Source organism: Thermobia domestica, chromosome 1 (genome assembly GCF_964235325.1).
Source record: "Thermobia domestica chromosome 1, izTheDome1.hap1.1, whole genome shotgun sequence".
NCBI classification, from domain to species: domain Eukaryota; kingdom Metazoa; phylum Arthropoda; class Insecta; order Zygentoma; family Lepismatidae; genus Thermobia; species Thermobia domestica.
In genome coordinates this window covers 252,205,836-252,227,448 of record NC_137454.1, presented here as the reverse complement: position 1 = coordinate 252,227,448, position 21,613 = coordinate 252,205,836, and the positions used below count along the sequence as shown (strand labels likewise).

The 21,613-nt window shown below is 35.0% G+C and overlaps 1 protein-coding gene across 1 annotated transcript in view; it reads right to left on the bottom strand.

Moving 5' to 3' along the window:
• LOC145695116 (zinc transporter ZIP1-like) overlaps positions 1–21,613 on the bottom strand; it is a 269,278-nt gene that overhangs the window by 94,759 nt on the left and 152,906 nt on the right. The gene's annotated exons all lie outside the window — the stretch shown is intronic.

Genomic DNA, 21,613 nt, shown 5'->3' with positions numbered 1-21,613 from the left:
CGTCTTAGTTGCTTTGCTTTTGGACGTCACGAAAAGGAAGAAAAAAAACACTTTTGAAGTTTTTTTCAGATGGAAGAAAAGCAGGTTGTAGAAAAATAGAAGACAAACTCGAATAATACAAAAGCGAATCGTACTTCAATAATTGTCTGCCAAATGAAACATTGATAAAGTAGATTGATAGTTCCATTATAATGTAGTATTTATACTGATTCACCGACAAACATAGTAGGCGTTTTCGTTAGTGAATGTTGTTGTGTCTACGTACATTTATTATTGATTTCTTAATGGACAAATATCTAGGTATATATTTTTAACTTTACTTTTGACCTGCTTGTTTTTAACATGTCTTGGTCAATATTAGCACTAACACAAGGTATTTCCACTATCATGGAGAAAAATAAATGGACTGTTTTGTTCAACAGTATTCGTCTTTCTATATGAACAGTATCTTTATGACAGGAAAAAAAATATATCGATATTTATACGTACCAATCAAATTGAAGTATAACGAAACAAAAAGTAATTGAAGTATCATATCTCTAGAATGTAATCATAACTTTAAGGCATGTTTGATACATAACTTAATTCTAAGTTTCAATGCAATTTTTTAAAAAAATATGTATTCTTGAAAAACTCTTTTATATAGTCTATATTTATAATGAGCACCAATGTTCATCTTACTCGAAACTTTCATTTAAGACTAGGGATGGCCATATCCGGATAATTTTTTATTCGGATATCGGATAGAAACTTATCCGGATTTGCAATATCCGGATGACGGATAACAAAACGGATGACGGATAACGGATAATATCCGGATAGCGGATACCGGATAATATCCGAATAACGGATAATATCCGGATGACGGATAATATCCGGATAACGGATAAGATCCGGATGACGGATAATATCCGGATAACGGATGACGGATAATATCCGGATAACGGATAATATCCGGATAACGGATGACGGATAATATCCGGATAACGGATAATATCCGGATAACGGATGACGGATAATATCCGGATAACGGATGACGGATAATATCCGGATAACGGATAATATCCGGATAACGGATGACGGATAATATCCGGATAACGGATGACGGATAATATCCGGATGACGGATAATATCCGGATAACGGATAATATCCGGATAACGGATGACGGATAATATCCGGATAACGGATATATCCGGATGACGGATAATATCCGAGTAACGGATATATCCGGATGACGGATAATATCCGGATATCGATATATCCGGATGGCGGATAATAACCGGATAATGAATTTATCCGGATGATGGATAAAATTCAGATAACGGATAATATCCGGGTAGTAGAACATTCGGATAGCGGATAATATACGGATGAAGGATAAAGGATAATATCCGGATAACGTATATGGTTTTAAAAAGATGATATAGGAGAAAGACATATCAGTCTATTCTGCTAATGGAGGTATTAAAAGATGATCATCGGACAGTGATTTTTACTTTTGAAAGGCATTGCTTCTAAAAATGTTTCCTAGTAACTTCTAATTTTGTTATGTTGTTGTTGTGTGGCACGGTGGCTCAGTGGCAGAGCGCTTCCTCTGGTGCGTGGGGTCCTCATTGTTTCGATCCCCGGCCAAGTAAGTTTGTGGTGGATAAGATCGTGTCCGTGGGTTTTCTCAGGGTATTCCCGTTTTGTCCCACTTTTCATTCCACGAGTTCTTCTATTATCATTCACTTGCTCTAATCATCTCCTCCCTTAGCCTAACGAGCATATTTGTGCGACGTTAAACTCAAAGATTTTATTTATTTTTTTCTTATGTTGTTCTGAGATTTTGACAAAGAAGATGGGAAAGTATCCCGCATCTGGTATGTTCCGCACGAGTAGACTATATATAGTTTTATTTTAAGTAAACTTTTAAAAGTTCCAACTCAATCAACATTTGTGTGGCCGTTTAACCCCGTAAACCTTATCCAAGTGTTACGAAATTTCGTATCTTTTTTCAACTTTCCGTAACAACCCCATTTTAGGGTCTCCCCAGTCATAAGAATTTTAAAATCAGTAAAGTCAATTCCACTCCAGAATAAAATATGTAAAAATTATTCGATTTTGATCAAAGATTGTATCACGTATTTTAGGGCGTCAACATAATTCCGATCAGTTTATTGCAAAGACAAGTGGATAAAATCCAAAGTAGGTAATATCCCCTCAAATTTGGAAGCTTCCTCATTTAAATTATATGATAAAAATTTCTAATAATTCTCACCAAATTCTTCTAATTATGACAAAGGATTCTGTTCTGATGCAGCATGCCGCATATTTTCTTTAATGCTTATCAATTATCCCACTATTTGAGGTTAAAGTCTCTCAAAAATATAAGAGTAAACTCCCAAATTAAATTAAAATATGTTTCACGATAATTTTCATTTAAAAAAAAATACAATTTCACTTTGAAGAAATATGGCACATATAGGCGCTACTATTTCCTTTAAGGTTGTTTAATGATTTCCATTGCATGAAGGCAAAGTTAATAACGAATAACAGGATATAGATTTTGATGGACTACAGATTATGTTTCTGGGGCTTTAAATTCATCCTGAATGAATGTTTTTATAAAAATCAGTGAAGAATAATAGAGTACTTCTTCTTCCCGCGATCTATACCTATGTATTATTATATAAAATAGTAGAAGTTTCTAACTTCTCTATTCAGGGCTCGAAACTTCCCGAACAGCAGGCTAAGTAGAAATGCGAGTATAGTGGATATCTTCTATTTAACATTTCTATTTCTAATTTTACCTCCCAGTAGTTTTTTTTTAAAATTTTTTACGGGGTAATAACAAAGAACAGTTTGAGGCCATAAATGGAAAGAGGCAGCTTAATGATTTAATGCTTATTAACATAAATGGTACATTATAAAAGGATTTAGTCTAACCTCATCAAAATGCGGCTCTGAAGTTCACCCAACACCCAAGCCTCTTTAAATTCAGTAGCTATGGTCAAATGTTCCTAGGGGGGCACGGTGGCTCAGTGGTAGAGCGTTCACCTCTGGTGCTTGGGGTCCCGGGTTCGGTCCCCGCCCCCGCCAAGTGAACTTTGTGGTGGACAAACACCGTGCTCGTGGGTTTTCTCGGGGTACTCCCGTTTCCTCCTACTTTCTTCATTCCACCATTTCACTCATCTCTCATTATCACCGTCTCCTTTAGCCTAACCGGCATAACCGTGGGACGTACAACTTACAGATTTCATTTTCATTTCAAATGTTCCCACTTTGACTTAACTTCATTCATCCTTAAACTCATGCCATCAATCGGATTCACACTGACTCAACTTCACTCTCACATCTTCCTTTCGGCATCACCCTCACTCAACCTCACGTTTACATGCCAATCTGTTCGCATGCTTACTGGACCTCACATTCACAGCATCACTTCGAAAATCACATAATGCTCACTCGCCTTTAAGTCGACAATTGATATCTCAGTCTGACATCATATTTGCTCATCTTCACTTCATAAAAATCCGACATCACGCTGACTTCATTTCAAGGATACTTATACTTAACCTAGTACTCATATAATTATTAGGTTGCGATTGAAATAAGAGAAGGATTAACGAGTAGAAAGAGAGTTAATTTCCCCAATTTCGTTTTTCTTTATTTAAGTAATATAAAAAGAAAAAATGGAATGAAATATTTCAGTTTAACGTCCCACAATTATGCCCTTTAGGCTTCGTTAACTTTTTTTTTTTTTTTTTTTTTTTTTTTTTTTTTTTTTTTAACTGGACTCTACGCATTACAGGACCAAGCTCTAATACTGAATCCCGCAGCCCAGAGAAGAGAATCAATTCATCCAGTTTTATGAAAGCATTTTAACGAGAACGTTTCTTAAAAAATACCCGGTTTTCAGAAAATATCGCATATGATTTCCTTTACGCTTCTCAATGAGATTTTCTGCTCATGGTTGATATCACTCAAGGGAAAGGGTACAAAGTCACTCCAACAATAAATTCATAGTAATTCACATCAATACTACAAATAATAATAATAATAAATATATTATTATTATTATTATTATTATTATTATTATTATTATTATTATTATTATTATTATTATTATTATTATTATTATTATTATTATTATTATTTGGAAGGTAAAGAATTACTGGTATTTGTTGGATTCGCAGCTGGTAGATCTTGCATTTCCGTCTCATATAGAATCGGTGCAAAAGTAGGATGGTAACTTCAATCAACAAACCAGCTAACGTTTTAAAAAATCCTATCTGGTTCATCACTTTTTTAAATTTACGTGATAAAGGTTAAATTTTCCATAAAATTAAAATAATCAAAGTAAAATATATTCACTAGGGAGGACAATGTGATACCAATATCAATAATATAAAAATTATATTTTCTTTATATAGCAGGGATTTCTTTCTCTCTGCTTTCGCATTTCCGCGTGCATTTATTGTCCGCCGTTTTAAGTGTAACGAGAATTAGGGAAAAGAGGGATCCCTATTTACCCTAAAATGGCGGACACAAATCTTATCATTTATGTGTCATGACTGGATGAGATATTGAGTGGGGAAAAAGATTAAGCTAAATAATGCAATACGCAATTGATGAAAGGTAAGACAATGAAAATGTCAAAAATCCGCTCGCTTGTACCTTCTTTATTTTGTATTTACCAAACCTATATATTTTTTTAAAAAAAATTGAATTGATTTGAAGATGGAAACAAGAATATATTATAAACATTGAAATACGTAATACGATCAGTAAATGACAGTATCCTTAATTCCTCCCACTTGTTTAAATTTTATCCTCGCAACCAATCAGAATGAGAACTACATTTTTATGATGATTACCGGCACCTTTCATTGCGTCAATAAAAGCACTGCCTAGGATTATTCTCAGCCACTGATATGAATTTCTATACCGGAAAAATATATAAATAAACAAACAAATATTCAGCTTTGTATATAGACATAAGATATGAAGATGGCAGAATATAATAAGCCACGTTTTGTCCATTTTCTGCTTCTCGCTCCGGTGGTTGGTAATATGAAGGTCTATGTGGTGGAAAAAGTTTATAAAGTCTTACCGTTATTTTTTAAAAAAAAAATGCTTATTTAGCTGTGTAGATAGACTTATTTTTCGTTTTCACTGGTGTACTGAAAGTATTTTAAATTTAATGCATAAGGTTGAAATTCGCTTGCCTGTTCAACTACACATCTTGTGTATGCCATCCTTTATAGAACTTATTTGTTTCATACTTTCATTCTTAATTTTAATTTCTAAATCTTAAAATTTCTACTTTTATACGCAGGAACGCCTGCAGGGCTTTTTTCCAAGGGGTCGCAAAGGATCGATTCCAAGTGAAGGGGCAAAGACTGACACCCAAGCACAGTCACGAATGCACACACATACTTTGATATATGCGTTCACATAATACATTATACAACATAACATTTATTAAGCATTATCCTCATTAACTACAGTAAACAAACTATAATACAGTAGTATTAAATATAAAATATATTAAATATTATATAGTATGCGAGAAAAGATTAGTATTATTTGACATGTATTTACAAGAACTAATACCCTTCGAAATTCCCGGGGGGAAGGGGCAACTGTATATTTGATCCTCTTTGCCGGGAGCTACACTTATGTGTCTATTATGGATCTGTAGAAATAACCAATTATCTTTATGACAATTTTTATAACTGTAAGATTTTGTTCTCACCACTTTAATGTGTTTTGCATACATTATGCTAATTTTCCTGCATACTACCGATTTTGGTCAGAAAACACCATTACATTTAATTTTTGAGAAGATCCCCTCATTAGGATTATAATATACTGATAGGGTTTCACACCTGCTAGAAAGCTGCGTGGTTTCACGGCATGTGAGTTTGAGATAGCGCACTTTTGATACACGGAATCTGGGGTTCAATATCAGGTGGAAAGTGTTGAAATTGGAAGCATTATGACGGTTCGGATTCAACCTTAAAATGTAAGTCCATGTCTCACATAGCCCAAGTCCGCGGTGGCTCAGTGGTATTCACCTTTGGTGCATGGGCTCCTTGGTTCAATTCCCCTTCGCGCCAAGTGAACTTTGTGGTGGACAAACACCGTGTGCGTGGGTTTTCTCGGGGTTCTCCTGTTTCCTCCCACTTTCTTTATTCCACTATTTACTTCATTTTCATCATCGCTGTCTCCTTTAACCTCACCGGCATAACCGTGGAACGTAAAACAAAGATTTCATTTCATTTCATATAGCCTTGATGCTGAAACGAGCTTTAAACTCAAATTCAACCAACCATAAACAAACTTGTCTCAATTTTAGATTTGCAAGTCTTACTGTTAAAAGGGAAGTGAATAGGAAGAAGTCTTTTTGAAGATAGAAGGCTAAAAATTAGTAGAAAGAAAACAGAATTCTCGTTAAAGGAGAAGGAAATTTGGAAGTAAAGGTTACCAGAAGAACAATTTAATGAAGTTTTTTTTAAAAAAAATAGGTTCAACTGTTTCCAAGAATTTTGATTGAGACTTGGCAATAACGCACAGAATGCAAAGGGATGTCGAAATAGGAAGAAAGTATAAGTCGTTTCGTGTTACTGCAGAATCACATTAAAGAACAAAGTAATGGTTTATAAAACAGTGGTTATGCCAGCAATGATATACGGAGCAAAAACTTGATTAATAAAGAAGGCACAGGAAAACAAATAGAATGTTACCGAAATAAAAATGTTGCGGTGAACATGTGATGGAATAAGAAGAGACAGACTGATGAATGATAGAGTAAGAGGAGCAACCAAATTTATATACATATCTAAGAAGATACAGGAAAACAGATTGCATTAGAATGGATAACTAATGAAAAGAACAAACGACTATGTAGTTAGAGGAGCGATGGCAGTAGTAGGCCCCCCCGTATATTGCGTCGAGTCAGCAAAAATTTTTGTGACGTCATAGGTCAAAGGTCAATGACCTTGGCCCGGGGTCAATGACCTAGGGGTACCTAGGACCACCCCCTCTAAATTTTGGCAGGGGTACCATGGCCCACCCCCTAAATTTTGGCAGGGGTACATAGGACCACCCCCTTAAATTTTGGAAATTGCCAAATCTAAAAATTTGGTATGGTAGTCTAGGACCACAGTATGTACCTCTATCAGTATTGGGTGTCTATGTCGTTCCCTTTCATGGGTAAAAAATTGCCAAAAAGTCAAATTTCGGGGGTTTTTGACCTAATTTATCCCCTTTGATGAGGTATTATTACCCTATATAGTTATATGGGTGTATACAAGGGTCCATTACCTTTCATAAGACATGGGTATATTAATGCACCCCTTGAAAAATTTGGGAGGGGTACCTTGGCCCACCCCTTAAATTTTGGAAATTGCCCAATTTCAACATTTGGTATTATAGTACAGGACCCTAATATGTATTATGATAAATTTGGGTGGTCCACCTCATTTCCTTCTAGGGGTACAAAATTGCCAAAAAATATAAACGTAAGCAATACGTTATACCACGTGTTTGGTTTTTGGCTCAATTTATCCCCTTTGATGAGGTGTTATTACCCTATATGGTTATATGGGCGTATACAGGGGTTCATTACCTTTCATAAGACATGGGTATATTAATGCACCCCTTGAAAAATTTGGGAGGGGGTACGTTGGCCCACCCCTTAAATTTTGCAAATTGCCCAATTTAAACATTTGGTATTATAGTACCGGACCCTAATATGTATCATGATAAATTTGGGTGGTTTACCTCGTTCCCTTCTAGGGGTACACAATTGCCAAAATATAAACGTAAGCAATACGTTGTACCACGTGTTTGGTTTCGACCTAAGATATCCCTTTGATGAGGTGTTATTACCCTATATGGTTATATGGGCGTATACAGGGGTCCATTACCTTTCATAAGACATGGGTATATTAATGCACCCCTTGAAAAATTTGGGAGGGGTACCTTGGCCCACCCCTTAAATTTTGGAAATTGCCCAATTTCAACATGCGGTATCATAGTACAGGACCCTAATATGTATCATGATAAATTTGGGTGGTCCACCTCGTTCCCTTCTAGGGGTACAAAATTGCCAAATTTTAGTACAACCACGTGTTTGGTTTTCAACCTAATTTATCTCCTTGGATGAGGTCCTATTACCTTATATGATTATATGGTCATGTATAGGGGTCCATTACCTATCATAAGACATAGGTACATTTGTGCACCCCTTTAAAATTTTGGGAGGGGTACCTTGGCCCACCCTTTAATTTTGGAAATTGCCCAATTTAAACATTTGGTATTATAGTATAGAACACTAATATATATTAATGTAATTTCGTTCCCTTTTAGGGGTACAAAATTGCCAAAATTTTAGTACAACCACGTGTTTGGTATTTGGTACATTTTATCCCCCTTTGATGAGGTTCTATTACCTTATATGATTATATGGTCATGTATAGGGGTTCATTATCTATCATAAGGCATAGGTACATTGGTGCACCCCGGGAGGGGTACCTTGGCCCACCCCTTAAATTTTGGAAATTGCCCCTTTTATATGTTTGGTATTATAGTATAGGACCCTAATATAAATTACTATAAATTTGGGTGGTCCACCTCGTTCCCTTTCATGGGTACACAATTGCCAAATTTTAGTACAACCACGTGTTTGGTTTTGGCTCAATTTATCCCCTTGGATGAGGTCCTATTACCTTATATGGTTATATGGTCATGTATATATTGGTCCATTTCCTATTATAAGACATGGGTACATTGATGCACCCTTTAAATTTTTGGAAAGGGGTACCATGGCCAACCCCCTTAAATTTTGGAAATTTTCCAATTTGAACATTCGGTATCATAGTACATGCCTCAATATGTATCATGATAAATTTGGGTGGTCCACATTGTTCTCTTTTAGGGGTACAAAATTGCTAAAATATAAACATAAACAATATGTTGTACCATGTGTTTGGTTTTTGGCCCAATTTCTCCCCTTTGATGAGGTTTTATTACCTTATATGGTTATATGGTCATGTATATAGGTTCATTTCCTATCATAAGATATGGGTACATTGACGCACCCTTTAAAAATTTGGGTGGGGTATCTTGGCTCATCCACTCGGTTTTAGAAATTGTTTAATATAAGCATTTGGTATCATAGTACAGGTCTCCAATATGTACCACTATAAATTTGGATGGTCCACATTGTTCCCTTTTCATAGGTAAAGAACTACCAAAAATCAAATTTCGGAGGTTATTGACCCCTATTTAATACGTTATATGGTTTATTACCTTTATATGTTTATGTTCCCTTTTAAATTTGGGAATTATCAAATAACAAAATTTGGTAAACGTTTTCTAGGACCCATTGGTGTTCCTCTTATGGCCAAATATTCAAAATTTAAAGGTTATTGACCTGCTTTATTATTGAATAAGTACAGGATTTATTACTTTTTTTTCATAAGACACAGGTGTATTTGTGTACCAATCTTAAAATTTGGAAGGGGTACATTTCTTATTGTCGTATCAATAATTGGTAATTGGATAGTATCTCATTCATTGGATAAATCATTATGATCACGTGATCGGTTATTGACCTATGATTGGGATTAGGAGTCCAGGACATTGGTACATTGAAACTTTGTAGGATAATTTGATAATGCGTCATTGGTTTTGATTATTCCCGCCAAATATAAACGTAAGCAAGACGTTGTACCACGTGATTGACCTTGATGAGGTAGTGTACAGGGATTCATTTCCTTTGTTGTGGTACTTCTTAAGTTTGAGTACACACACACTTCTAGAAAACAGTTGGTTCTACTCAGGTAAACAATTGACGGACATTATTGACCTTATTGAACATATAATGATATGATTAACTCTAAGACTTAGGTATATCAAGAGAAGTATTCTTTAAATTTGGGAATGGTGATAAACAGAATTTTAACATAAGGTGCGAAATTTGAAACAATACATTGAACTTTAGTCACAGCTCATAGTCTAAGATCATTGGTGGTGATTGATTTGAAATCTGATAGCTAACCTTATGGAATCTTATGACTCATAGTCTTAAGGGAATACATGCTACAACACTGGCAAAGTTATTGTTGATGCAATTTGATTGGATGATCACTATCTTTCCTGCAATCTGATTGGTTGATCACTATCTTTCGTGCAATCTGATTGGTTGATGAGTTTTAAATCTTTGCTGTATTCAGTTTTTAAGTTTTGTTTTACATTTAAAAATCTTGTTTTCGTTCAACATTTTGCACTCAATGATAAATATGATCAAAACCGTTTATTTGTTAATCGAATAGTTAAAAACCGGATAAAGTTTGACGGTTAACCGTGAAACGTAAAAATTTTTTAGTTTGAAATTTTTTTTTGCTTGAAACATTTTGTTTGAAAATTCTTGCTTTCAAATTTTTTGTTTGAATTTTTTGTTTGAGAATTTTGTTTGAAATTTTTTTTGACAACTTTTGTTTCAAAATTTTTTGTTTAAAATTTTTTGTTTGAAATTTTTTTCGTTTCAAAATTTTGTTTGAGATTTTTTCGTTTGAAATTTTTGTTTGAAATTTTTTTCGTTTGAAATTTTTTGTTTGCAAATTTTTGTTCGAAAATTTTGTTTAAAATTTTTTGTTTAAAATTTTTCGTTTCCAAATTTTTTGTTTGAAATTTTTTGTTTCAAAATTTTGTTTGAAATTTTTTTCGCTTCAAAATTTTGTTTGAATTTTTTTGGTTTGAAATTTTTTGTTTGAATTTTTTTTCGTTTCAAAATTTGTTTCAAAGATTTTTGTTTGAAATTTTTGTTTCAAAGTTTGAGTTGACATTTTTAAAAGTTTGTGCACTTATTAGTAAAGAACTGGAACTGTTTAGAACAAAAACCTTTGACAACATTGTGGTGCAATAGTACACGTCAGAACCTGGGGTTGTACTTGAAATGAAAAAACACAATTCATTGAAATGGATCATTTTATTACACTCCACATACATCCATACCAGATAGTGGTTCTGGATATTGTCGATACAATGTATTTTGAACTTCTTGCACTAGTTTGTCTTTAGCATATAATTTTAATTCCAATTGAAGTCTTTTAAGATCTAATGCAATATCAATTGGTGGAAACTCAATGTCCATTTGATCACAAATAAACTGTTTATCAATACAGTTATGCACCCACGAACGCTGTTGACAACCATCACAATATCTAGATACATGTTGTACAATATGCATAACACATTTTTCAAAATAGTACTTTTTCAGGAATATACTAGTTTTGTTGCACACTTCCACTGCATGTTTCGCACACTGAAATACGCTGATGAATTTGTTCCATTCAGTTTGTGTTAGATACACCATATTGCGAGGGACATGGAATGTACTCTTTTTACGTAACAGCACCATCTTCTCTTCGAGGACTGTACGCAGCACCACTTCATGATTTGAGCCTAATGATTTGACTATGGTCACATTTAGCTCATCATGAAAATAATCGTTCATTTGGTCGATTCGTGAACATAATATTTGCCATTCTTCACAGGTCAGTTGTACACCAAATTGTTCTGCTTTGCCCAATCGAATCACAGGTTCAAATGTTCTAGCACTGATACCAATCATCACATGTTTTGTTTGAAATATATTTATTGGATAATAGCTTGCGAAGATGAACTCTTTATCGTTAGAAGTACACATCTTTCCTCCTGAAAAGCACTTGCTCAAATGATTTCACGGTATTGGTTGATTTATAGAACTACGGCTGACGTCATTGGTAAGGAATGTGCTGACGTTTAAATTCATGGTTTCATCACAGTTGCTGACGTCATGCTGACCAACCAAATTCATACAACTACAGCTGACGTCATTGGAAAGAAATGTGCTGATTCATGATTTCATCACAATGGCTGACGAATCCGGCTGTGTACTAAATTCAAATTGATGACTTCGACCCAAGAATCCTTTGTAACATAAAGATACAGATCCAGTATTTAAGAAACGCAGCAGTTCTTCTTGTTTTGATGCCTCCATGGGTAAATATCTTGCTGGTAAAATTATATTCTTATCATTTTCAAGCTTCACTACGATTCTTAATCCAAACTTTGTAGGGATCATTTGGCTAGCTAAGATTCTATAAGGTACATTCTGTTGTAAATCAGTAATCTTGGTAAATGATTTCATCACATCACGTGTGTTTAGAAACTGCAGACAAGTAGCCATGATGACGTTATCATGTATACTAACTCCAACGATGATGCAAAACTGATGACGTTGCATTATCATGTTCTGACGTGCACCACAGGTTCTGACGTGTACTATTGCACCACAATGTTGTCAAAGGTTTTTGTTCTAAACAGTTCCAGTTCTTTACTAATAAGTGCACAAACTTTTAAAAATGTCAACTCAAACTTTGAAACAAAAATTTCAAACAAAAATCTTTGAAACAAATTTTGAAACGAAAAAAAATTCAAACAAAAAATTTCAAACCAAAAAAAATTCAAACAAAATTTTGAAGCGAAAAAAATTTCAAACAAAATTTTGAAACAAAAAATTTCAAACAAAAAATTTGGAAACGAAAAATTTTAAACAAAAAATTTTAAACAAAATTTTCGAACAAAAATTTGCAAACAAAAAATTTCAAACGAAAAAAAATTCAAACAAAAATTTCAAACGAAAAAATCTCAAACAAAATTTTGAAACGAAAAAAATTTCAAACAAAAAAATTTTAAACAAAAAATTTTGAAACAAAAGTTGTCAAAAAAAATTTCAAACAAAATTCTCAAACAAAAAATTCAAACAAAAAATTTGAAAGCAAGAATTTTCAAACAAAATGTTTCAAGCAAAAAAAAATTTCAAACTAAAAAATTTTTACGTTTCACGGTTAACCGTCAAACTTTATCCGGTTTTTAACTATTCGATTAACAAATAAACGGTTTTGATCATATTTATCATTGAGTGCAAAATGTTGAACGAAAACAAGATTTTTAAATGTAAAACAAAACTTAAAAACTGAATACAGCAAAGATTTAAAACTCATCAACCAATCAGATTGCACGAAAGATAGTGATCAACCAATCAGATTGCAGGAAAGATAGTGATCATCCAATCAAATTGCATCAACAATAACTTTGCCAGTGTTGTAGCATGTATTCCCTTAAGACTATGAGTCATAAGATTCCATAAGGTTAGCTATCAGATTTCAAATCAATCACCACCAATGATCTTAGACTATGAGCTGTGACTAAAGTTCAATGTATTGTTTCAAATTTCGCACCTTATGTTAAAATTCTGTTTATCACCATTCCCAAATTTAAAGAATACTTCTCTTGATATACCTAAGTCTTAGAGTTAATCATATCATTATATGTTCAATAAGGTCAATAATGTCCGTCAATTGTTTACCTGAGTAGAACCAACTGTTTTCTAGAAGTGTGTGTGTACTCAAACTTAAGAAGTACCACAACAAAGGAAATGAATCCCTGTACACTACCTCATCAAGGTCAATCACGTGGTACAACGTCTTGCTTACGTTTATATTTGGCGGGAATAATCAAAACCAATGACGCATTATCAAATTATCCTACAAAGTTTCAATGTACCAATGTCCTGGACTCCTAATCCCAATCATAGGTCAATAACCGATCACGTGATCATAATGATTTACCCAATGAATGAGATACTATCCAATTACCAATTATTGATACGACAATAAGAAATGTACCCCTTCCAAATTTTAAGATTGGTACACAAATACACCTGTGTCTTATGAAAAAAAAGTAATAAATCCTGTACTTATTCAATAATAAAGCAGGTCAATAACCTTTAAATTTTGAATATTTGGCCATAAGAGGAACACCAATGGGTCCTAGAAAACGTTTACCAAATTTTGTTATTTGATAATTCCCAAATTTAAAAGGGAACATAAACATATAAAGGTAATAAACCATATAACGTATTAAATAGGGGTCAATAACCTCCGAAATTTGATTTTTGGTAGTTCTTTACCTATGAAAAGGGAACAATGTGGACCATCCAAATTTATAGTGGTACATATTGGAGACCTGTACTATGATACCAAATGCTTATATTAAACAATTTCTAAAACCGAGTGGATGAGCCAAGATACCCCACCCAAATTTTTAAAGGGTGCGTCAATGTACCCATATCTTATGATAGGAAATGAACCTATATACATGACCATATAACCATATAAGGTAATAAAACCTCATCAAAGGGGAGAAATTGGGCCAAAAACCAAACACATGGTACAACATATTGTTTATGTTTATATTTTAGCAATTTTGTACCCCTAAAAGAGAACAATGTGGACCACCCAAATTTATCATGATACATATTGAGGCATGTACTATGATACCGAATGTTCAAATTGGAAAATTTCCAAAATTTAAGGGGGTTGGCCATGGTACCCCTTTCCAAAAATTTAAAGGGTGCATCAATGTACCCATGTCTTATAATAGGAAATGGACCAATATATACATGACCATATAACCATATAAGGTAATAGGACCTCATCCAAGGGGATAAATTGAGCCAAAACCAAACACGTGGTTGTACTAAAATTTGGCAATTGTGTACCCATGAAAGGGAACGAGGTGGACCACCCAAATTTATAGTAATTTATATTAGGGTCCTATACTATAATACCAAACATATAAAAGGGGCAATTTCCAAAATTTAAGGGGTGGGCCAAGGTACCCCTCCCGGGGTGCACCAATGTACCTATGCCTTATGATAGATAATGAACCCCTATACATGACCATATAATCATATAAGGTAATAGAACCTCATCAAAGGGGGATAAAATGTACCAAATACCAAACACGTGGTTGTACTAAAATTTTGGCAATTTTGTACCCCTAAAAGGGAACGAAATTACATTAATATATATTAGTGTTCTATACTATAATACCAAATGTTTAAATTGGGCAATTTCCAAAATTAAAGGGTGGGCCAAGGTACCCCTCCCAAAATTTTAAAGGGGTGCACAAATGTACCTATGTCTTATGATAGGTAATGGACCCCTATACATGACCATATAATCATATAAGGTAATAGGACCTCATCCAAGGAGATAAATTAGGTTGAAAACCAAACACGTGGTTGTACTAAAATTTGGCAATTTTGTACCCCTAGAAGGGAACGAGGTGGACCACCCAAATTTATCATGATACATATTAGGGTCCTGTACTATGATACCGCATGTTGAAATTGGGCAATTTCCAAAATTTAAGGGGTGGGCCAAGGTACCCCTCCCAAATTTTTCAAGGGGTGCATTAATATACCCATGTCTTATGAAAGGTAATGGACCCCTGTATACGCCCATATAACCATATAGGGTAATAACACCTCATCAAAGGGATATCTTAGGTCGAAACCAAACACGTGGTACAACGTATTGCTTACGTTTATATTTTGGCAATTGTGTACCCCTAGAAGGGAACGAGGTAAACCACCCAAATTTATCATGATACATATTAGGGTCCGGTACTATAATACCAAATGTTTAAATTGGGCAATTTGCAAAATTTAAGGGGTGGGCCAACGTACCCCCTCCCAAATTTTTCAAGGGGTGCATTAATATACCCATGTCTTATGAAAGGTAATGAACCCCTGTATACGCCCATATAACCATATAGGGTAATAACACCTCATCAAAGGGGATAAATTGAGCCAAAAACCAAACACGTGGTATAACGTATTGCTTACGTTTATATTTTTTGGCAATTTTGTACCCCTAGAAGGAAATGAGGTGGACCACCCAAATTTATCATAATACATATTAGGGTCCTGTACTATAATACCAAATGTTGAAATTGGGCAATTTCCAAAATTTAAGGGGTGGGCCAAGGTACCCCTCCCAAATTTTTCAAGGGGTGCATTAATATACCCATGTCTTATGAAAGGTAATGGACCCTTGTATACACCCATATAACTATATAGGGTAATAATACCTCATCAAAGGGGATAAATTAGGTCAAAAACCCCCGAAATTTGACTTTTTGGCAATTTTTTACCCATGAAAGGGAACGACATAGACACCCAATACTGATAGAGGTACATACTGTGGTCCTAGACTACCATACCAAATTTTTAGATTTGGCAATTTCCAAAATTTAAGGGGGTGGTCCTATGTACCCCTGCCAAAATTTAGGGGGTGGGCCATGGTACCCCTGCCAAAATTTAGAGGGGGTGGTCCTAGGTACCCCTAGGTCATTGACCCCGGGCCAAGGTCATTGACTTTTGACCTATGACGTCACAAAAATTTTTGCTGACTCGACGCAATATACGGGTGGGGCCTACTACTATGGCAATGGAAATGGATGGAAAGAGAGCTAAAGAGACACTAAGAATGAAATGAATGGACATGATTAAGAATTACTTCTGGTGGGAGGATTCCGGGACAGACTTTATAGAGAAAACTTTAGAGAAACGTCGAAAAGATTGAGAGAAAGAATACTAACTTAATTAAAACTTTATAACACGGGCTTCTCGCAAGTTTACGATTTCTATAGACTAATAGCTACAACATTTATTTTTGCAATATAGTCTAAGATTAGACTCTCATTAGAACAAGATCCAAACTCCAATCTATCGAGTACTTCGAATCGGATCCCATAATAAAGATTTAGCTGGAATCAATGGCGCACGCAAGGAAGGTTCGAGGTTTAATTCCTCTTGAGTAAGATGTAATGGAGGAATTTACGTTATTAGCGTTTAACGAAAAAAAAATGTCGAAAGATGAGAAGTCTACTAATCGACAGATCTCATTAAACGAAACAAAATGATATGGGTGAGTGTAAATCCTCATGCGTAGTTTCCGATAAAGCCGAGAAAACTAATTTATTTGTAAACCTACAAATGCATGTTGTATAAAAACAGTAATCTATTAAGAAGTTCAGCTCTAGGTTACGATGTATTTGAAAGCGTATGTGTGAAAATATTAACTGTACCTATATCAACGGCTCGGCTACCACTGAGAGATCTTACAGCCGAACAACACCACTCAGAAAACGACTTGGAGTCTCATCATCGGACTACAATGCATGAGGATTTGTGTTGAAGGAGAAAATGATTGTAAGTAAAGGATTTTTAAATTTAGTTTCTTGAACAATATGCACCTAAAAGGTAGAGACGGATCAGTAAGGTTAAAATAAGGACAGCCTTTGCTACAATTATTGTATAATTTTTTTATAAGCAAAACGGTGCTACATTTAATAATCTGGTACAGACGAAAATCGTCTGGTATTAAATCTAATATGATCAGGCATTTGCAATAAAATGTAGATAATCATATAACTTCTAGATATAATAAGTTTTAAATAGTTTCATGACTCATTACTCTAATTCGAAAAAATGAAATGAAATCTTTGAGTTTTACGTCTCACAGTTATGCCGGTTAGGCAAAATGAGACGGTGATGATGAGTAATAAATGGAATGAAGAAAGTGGGAGGAAACGGGAGGACCCCGAGAAAACGCACATACACGGTGTTTGTCCACCACGAAGTTCACTTGGCGGGGACTGGGATCGAACCCGAGACCCCTAGCACCAGAGGTGAATGCTCTACCACTGTACTCTAATTCGAATTAATGTAAATAAGCTTTAGGTCTTGTAAAGCTTTAGGTATTAGGCTTAGTACAAACTAAAATTTCTTTTATCTTTGCTATTCATTTAAAAAAAATCGAGGAAATAATAATAATAATAATAATAATAATAATAAAATAAGTTATAATATCATTGAAAATATAGACGTGGCTTAGATATGTTTGCATTATGATAAGACTCTTCATTTTAATGCAATGTTCTAATGCAACTTTCTTCGTTCTTTTTAAAAGTAAGGAGAAACAAAAACAGTAAAAAGTGTTAAAAAATAATCTTGTATTATTTTATAAAGTAACCACACAATAAAACTCTTGTGAATTTCGTTATTTTGAAATAGTAACGCTAGCGTTCAATATTTTTTTCGGAAACCGGGAGCTAAAACCAAATTAGCAATAAATGTGATTTTATGACAACAATAGTATTACATATCGAATGAAAAAAATGTTTGGGTTAAATTTCCTGGAGGGATGTGGGTGGTCTTAAGCCATACGGGCCTCTGTAAATACGTCTCTTATAGTAATTCCCATCATTTCCCTTACGGATCCGAAATACCCCCAGAAAGATTTTTCTGGAAGAAACTCTGGCACATACAACTTTTAAACATTGACTACATTGAGATAAATGAACAAAAATCTCGCTTGACCTGAAAGGAAATGAGATTGAGTGCATTAACGCCTCTCCTTGATCAAACCCTGAGAACGTCACTCACTGGAATCATTATACAGCACATATCATTCGTTCTCACTGAACTTTAGCTGTATGAGTAAACAGAGAACAAAAGTCTAGATGGATTCTGATGTCTGTAGCTTTAGATTCATACTAGCCTTTGGTTAGCTGGCGGCTCCGCCCCCAGAGCCCAGACCCCGCGTTTGCTCGGTCTATGGCCTCGAATTTCTTGTGTATCAACCTTTGCATCAAGAGTGAATTTCGTGTATTTGCTCTTTAATTACATTTCCTGAATTTGATCCACCTGAGGACTTCGCCCACTGACTCGGCCTACAGCCTCGCACCTGTTAAACCCATAATTCTATCAAATTCAAGTTTCTTTTCATATTTTAACTATCTAAAAGTTAAGATTTTGTATCCCAAGAAAATGTCCATTTAAATAATATGGGAATTTCTTCGTCCCTATTTAGTCCCCTTACAAACTAAAAATATTCAATTTTGGCATTTTCCTGTGGGTTATTCTCGGAAGGCTACAATCATGCCAAATTTCATCATTGTAATCCTGCTGGAAGTGTCTAAATATTTTGGGGGTGTAGAAGATGTCCCATAGAAATAACATTGAGAATATTTTTTAGTTCCCCATAAAACAACTCTACAGTTGGAAATTTGTATTTTTGACGCTTTACTTAGTTAACGCTAAGGAAAATGTACAAGCATATCAATTTTCAAGTATTTATTCCAAGTACCTAAAACATGAGATTATAGGTCCCAAAAAGGGCTCATTTACATAACATGGGAGATTTCTTCATTCCCTTTTAGATCCCCTAAAATTTAAAAATATTCGTTTTTGGCAATTTTCCTGTGAGTTAGTCCCGAAAAGCTACAATCATGAAAAATTTCAACTTTCCACGTCAACTGGAAGTACCCCTCTATTTTATGTCAGTTCATTAGTTTTGTTTATAGTTAGAATTAGGATAGGATTTTTTGTAAAAGGCGGATACAAAACTAAATAACTTTGTTCCGACTTTAATTAGGTCATTTCTACCTCAAGAAACTGAAATCTTTTCAGTTTTACGTCCCATTCATATACCGTGTATATATGATGAGAATGAATACAATGGTGGAATGAAGAAAGTGGGAGGGAACGGGCAACCCAGGGAACACTCAAAAACACGATGTTTGTCCACCATAAAGCCTATTTGGCGCGAGATGGGATCAAACCAGAGTCCTCATGCACCAAAGATTTTATTTTATTCTATCTATACAAATTTCTGGGCATTACTCGTATCTATGGCTGTAAGCACATAACATATTAGAGATCACATCTTTCGGCGAGCATAGTATCCGGGAAAGGAGGGAAGCGACCTGGGACCTGTACGTTAGGTATCATCCCGGCATTTGCCTGGGGTGAATAGGAAAACCCCACTCAGGATGGCTGGCTCGGAAAAGTTGTTACGTCTTTTCGATCGAGTGTCCCCACTGGAATCGAACCTCGGATCACTGAACCAAAGATCAGGATTTTATCACTTTCTAAAAGTTAACTGATTAATCGAACATTCCTAAGTAACTTTATTTCTGTAATTACCTCTATTGTACCTAATTTCACGCGACAGGGACACGAATACACGAATGTCGAAGACAGTTAAAATTTTACATATGCTTTCCCATCTGGAATCGAACCCAAGACTATGTGAACCATCACGCACTAGACTATCAACTCGGGGTTTCATTTTCTCCACAAAAGTGTTCCATAGTCATAAATATGCTCACTTATGAAAAGAAAGTTTACGAACGAAAGGAATTTATTCCAGATAAAATCTGCAACTTCCATCCAACTACCAGATGACATCAAAGTGTCCCAATTCAATACAAAAGCTGTGAACTAAGCACCACCCATAACATTTCTTTCATTTGCGAAGATTTTGTTTGGCGATAAGATGACACAAATCCACCACCCGCTGGAATTACTCGCTCTCCCCTCGCTCTCGCTATAGTGGTTGAAGGGACCGTGCGGTATGATCAGTCACATAAACTCTTGTTCTGCATTTGTAGTTTTACAACCCCTCATAGAGCTGGAAATTATTCATAAGGTCAAACAGGTTTCAAATGTTTCTTCGGATGTAGCAACAGCGGATGTATGGAGAACGAACACGGTTCGTCGCAACAGAGCTCAGTTCAATTCCCGGTAGGGACTCATGTAATTCGGAATGCACGTAATAAACTAATAGGGTCTACTACTACTACTACTACTAAATAATAATAATAATAATAATAATAATAATAATAATAATAATAATAATAATAATAATAATTTGGTTTTACTATATACCTGTATTCCTAATTCGAATTCCTAATCTATCCAACACCTATTGGAGACCGCGTTGGCTCAGTGGTAGAAAGCTCACCTTTGTTGCGTTTGGTCTCTGACTCGATCCCAGATCTCATCAAGTGAGCTTTGTGTTCGACAAGCACTATGTGCGTGGACTGTCTAGGAATTATGTTTGCTTCTACTTCCTGCATTCCAGTATTTCTTTTGTTATCATTCCCATCTGCCTTTCCTTTGCATAGGAGCATGAAGGTGGAACGTTAAACTCGAAGTGAATATTTGTACTTCAGGTTTTTTTTTTTTTTTTTTTTTTTTTAAGTTTTAGTTTTTAGATACATGTGGGAAAAGAACTGACCAATATATCAACGCTCTGTGGCCCTTCCCTCTTTCCTAGTCGTTAGAAAGTGCGCCTCGTGTGAAGAATAAAATTTCCTGTGAAAAAATAACTGGAACGCAAATTACGGTGGTTCATACCGTATCTGAAATTTTAGGTCCAAATGTAATACTGTATAATCTCTGTACACGATACTGAAAAGAGACGCTAAAGTTCAACTAGCAACTATCTCTCATCTACGGTGATAGTGACTCCACCAAACGACTTTAAGAGAGCCCACCTTAGAGCAACCTAGAGGTGGATCTAAAAGGCAAAAACTGGGGAGGGGAGGCAGCGAGAACGCAGCTTATGACATGTATATCATGACCTTATTATAAACTTTCAAAAATATATAAACAATAAACAATAGCTTGATAATTTTTGCTTGATTATTTTTTTTACAAACTGAGACTAGGCCCCCGGCCCCGGGATAGATCCGCCACTGGAGCAACATACTCAGACAGGAAATATTATCTATCTTTACTAAAAAAAATGTGTTTAAAAATTTGCTCTGAATATCCAACCCAATAGGATAAAACACCCTCTATAGCCTAAATACACATAAAAGTCAAACTCTACAGGTTGTTCTGTTCAGATGGATATTAAATATTTGCCATCACGT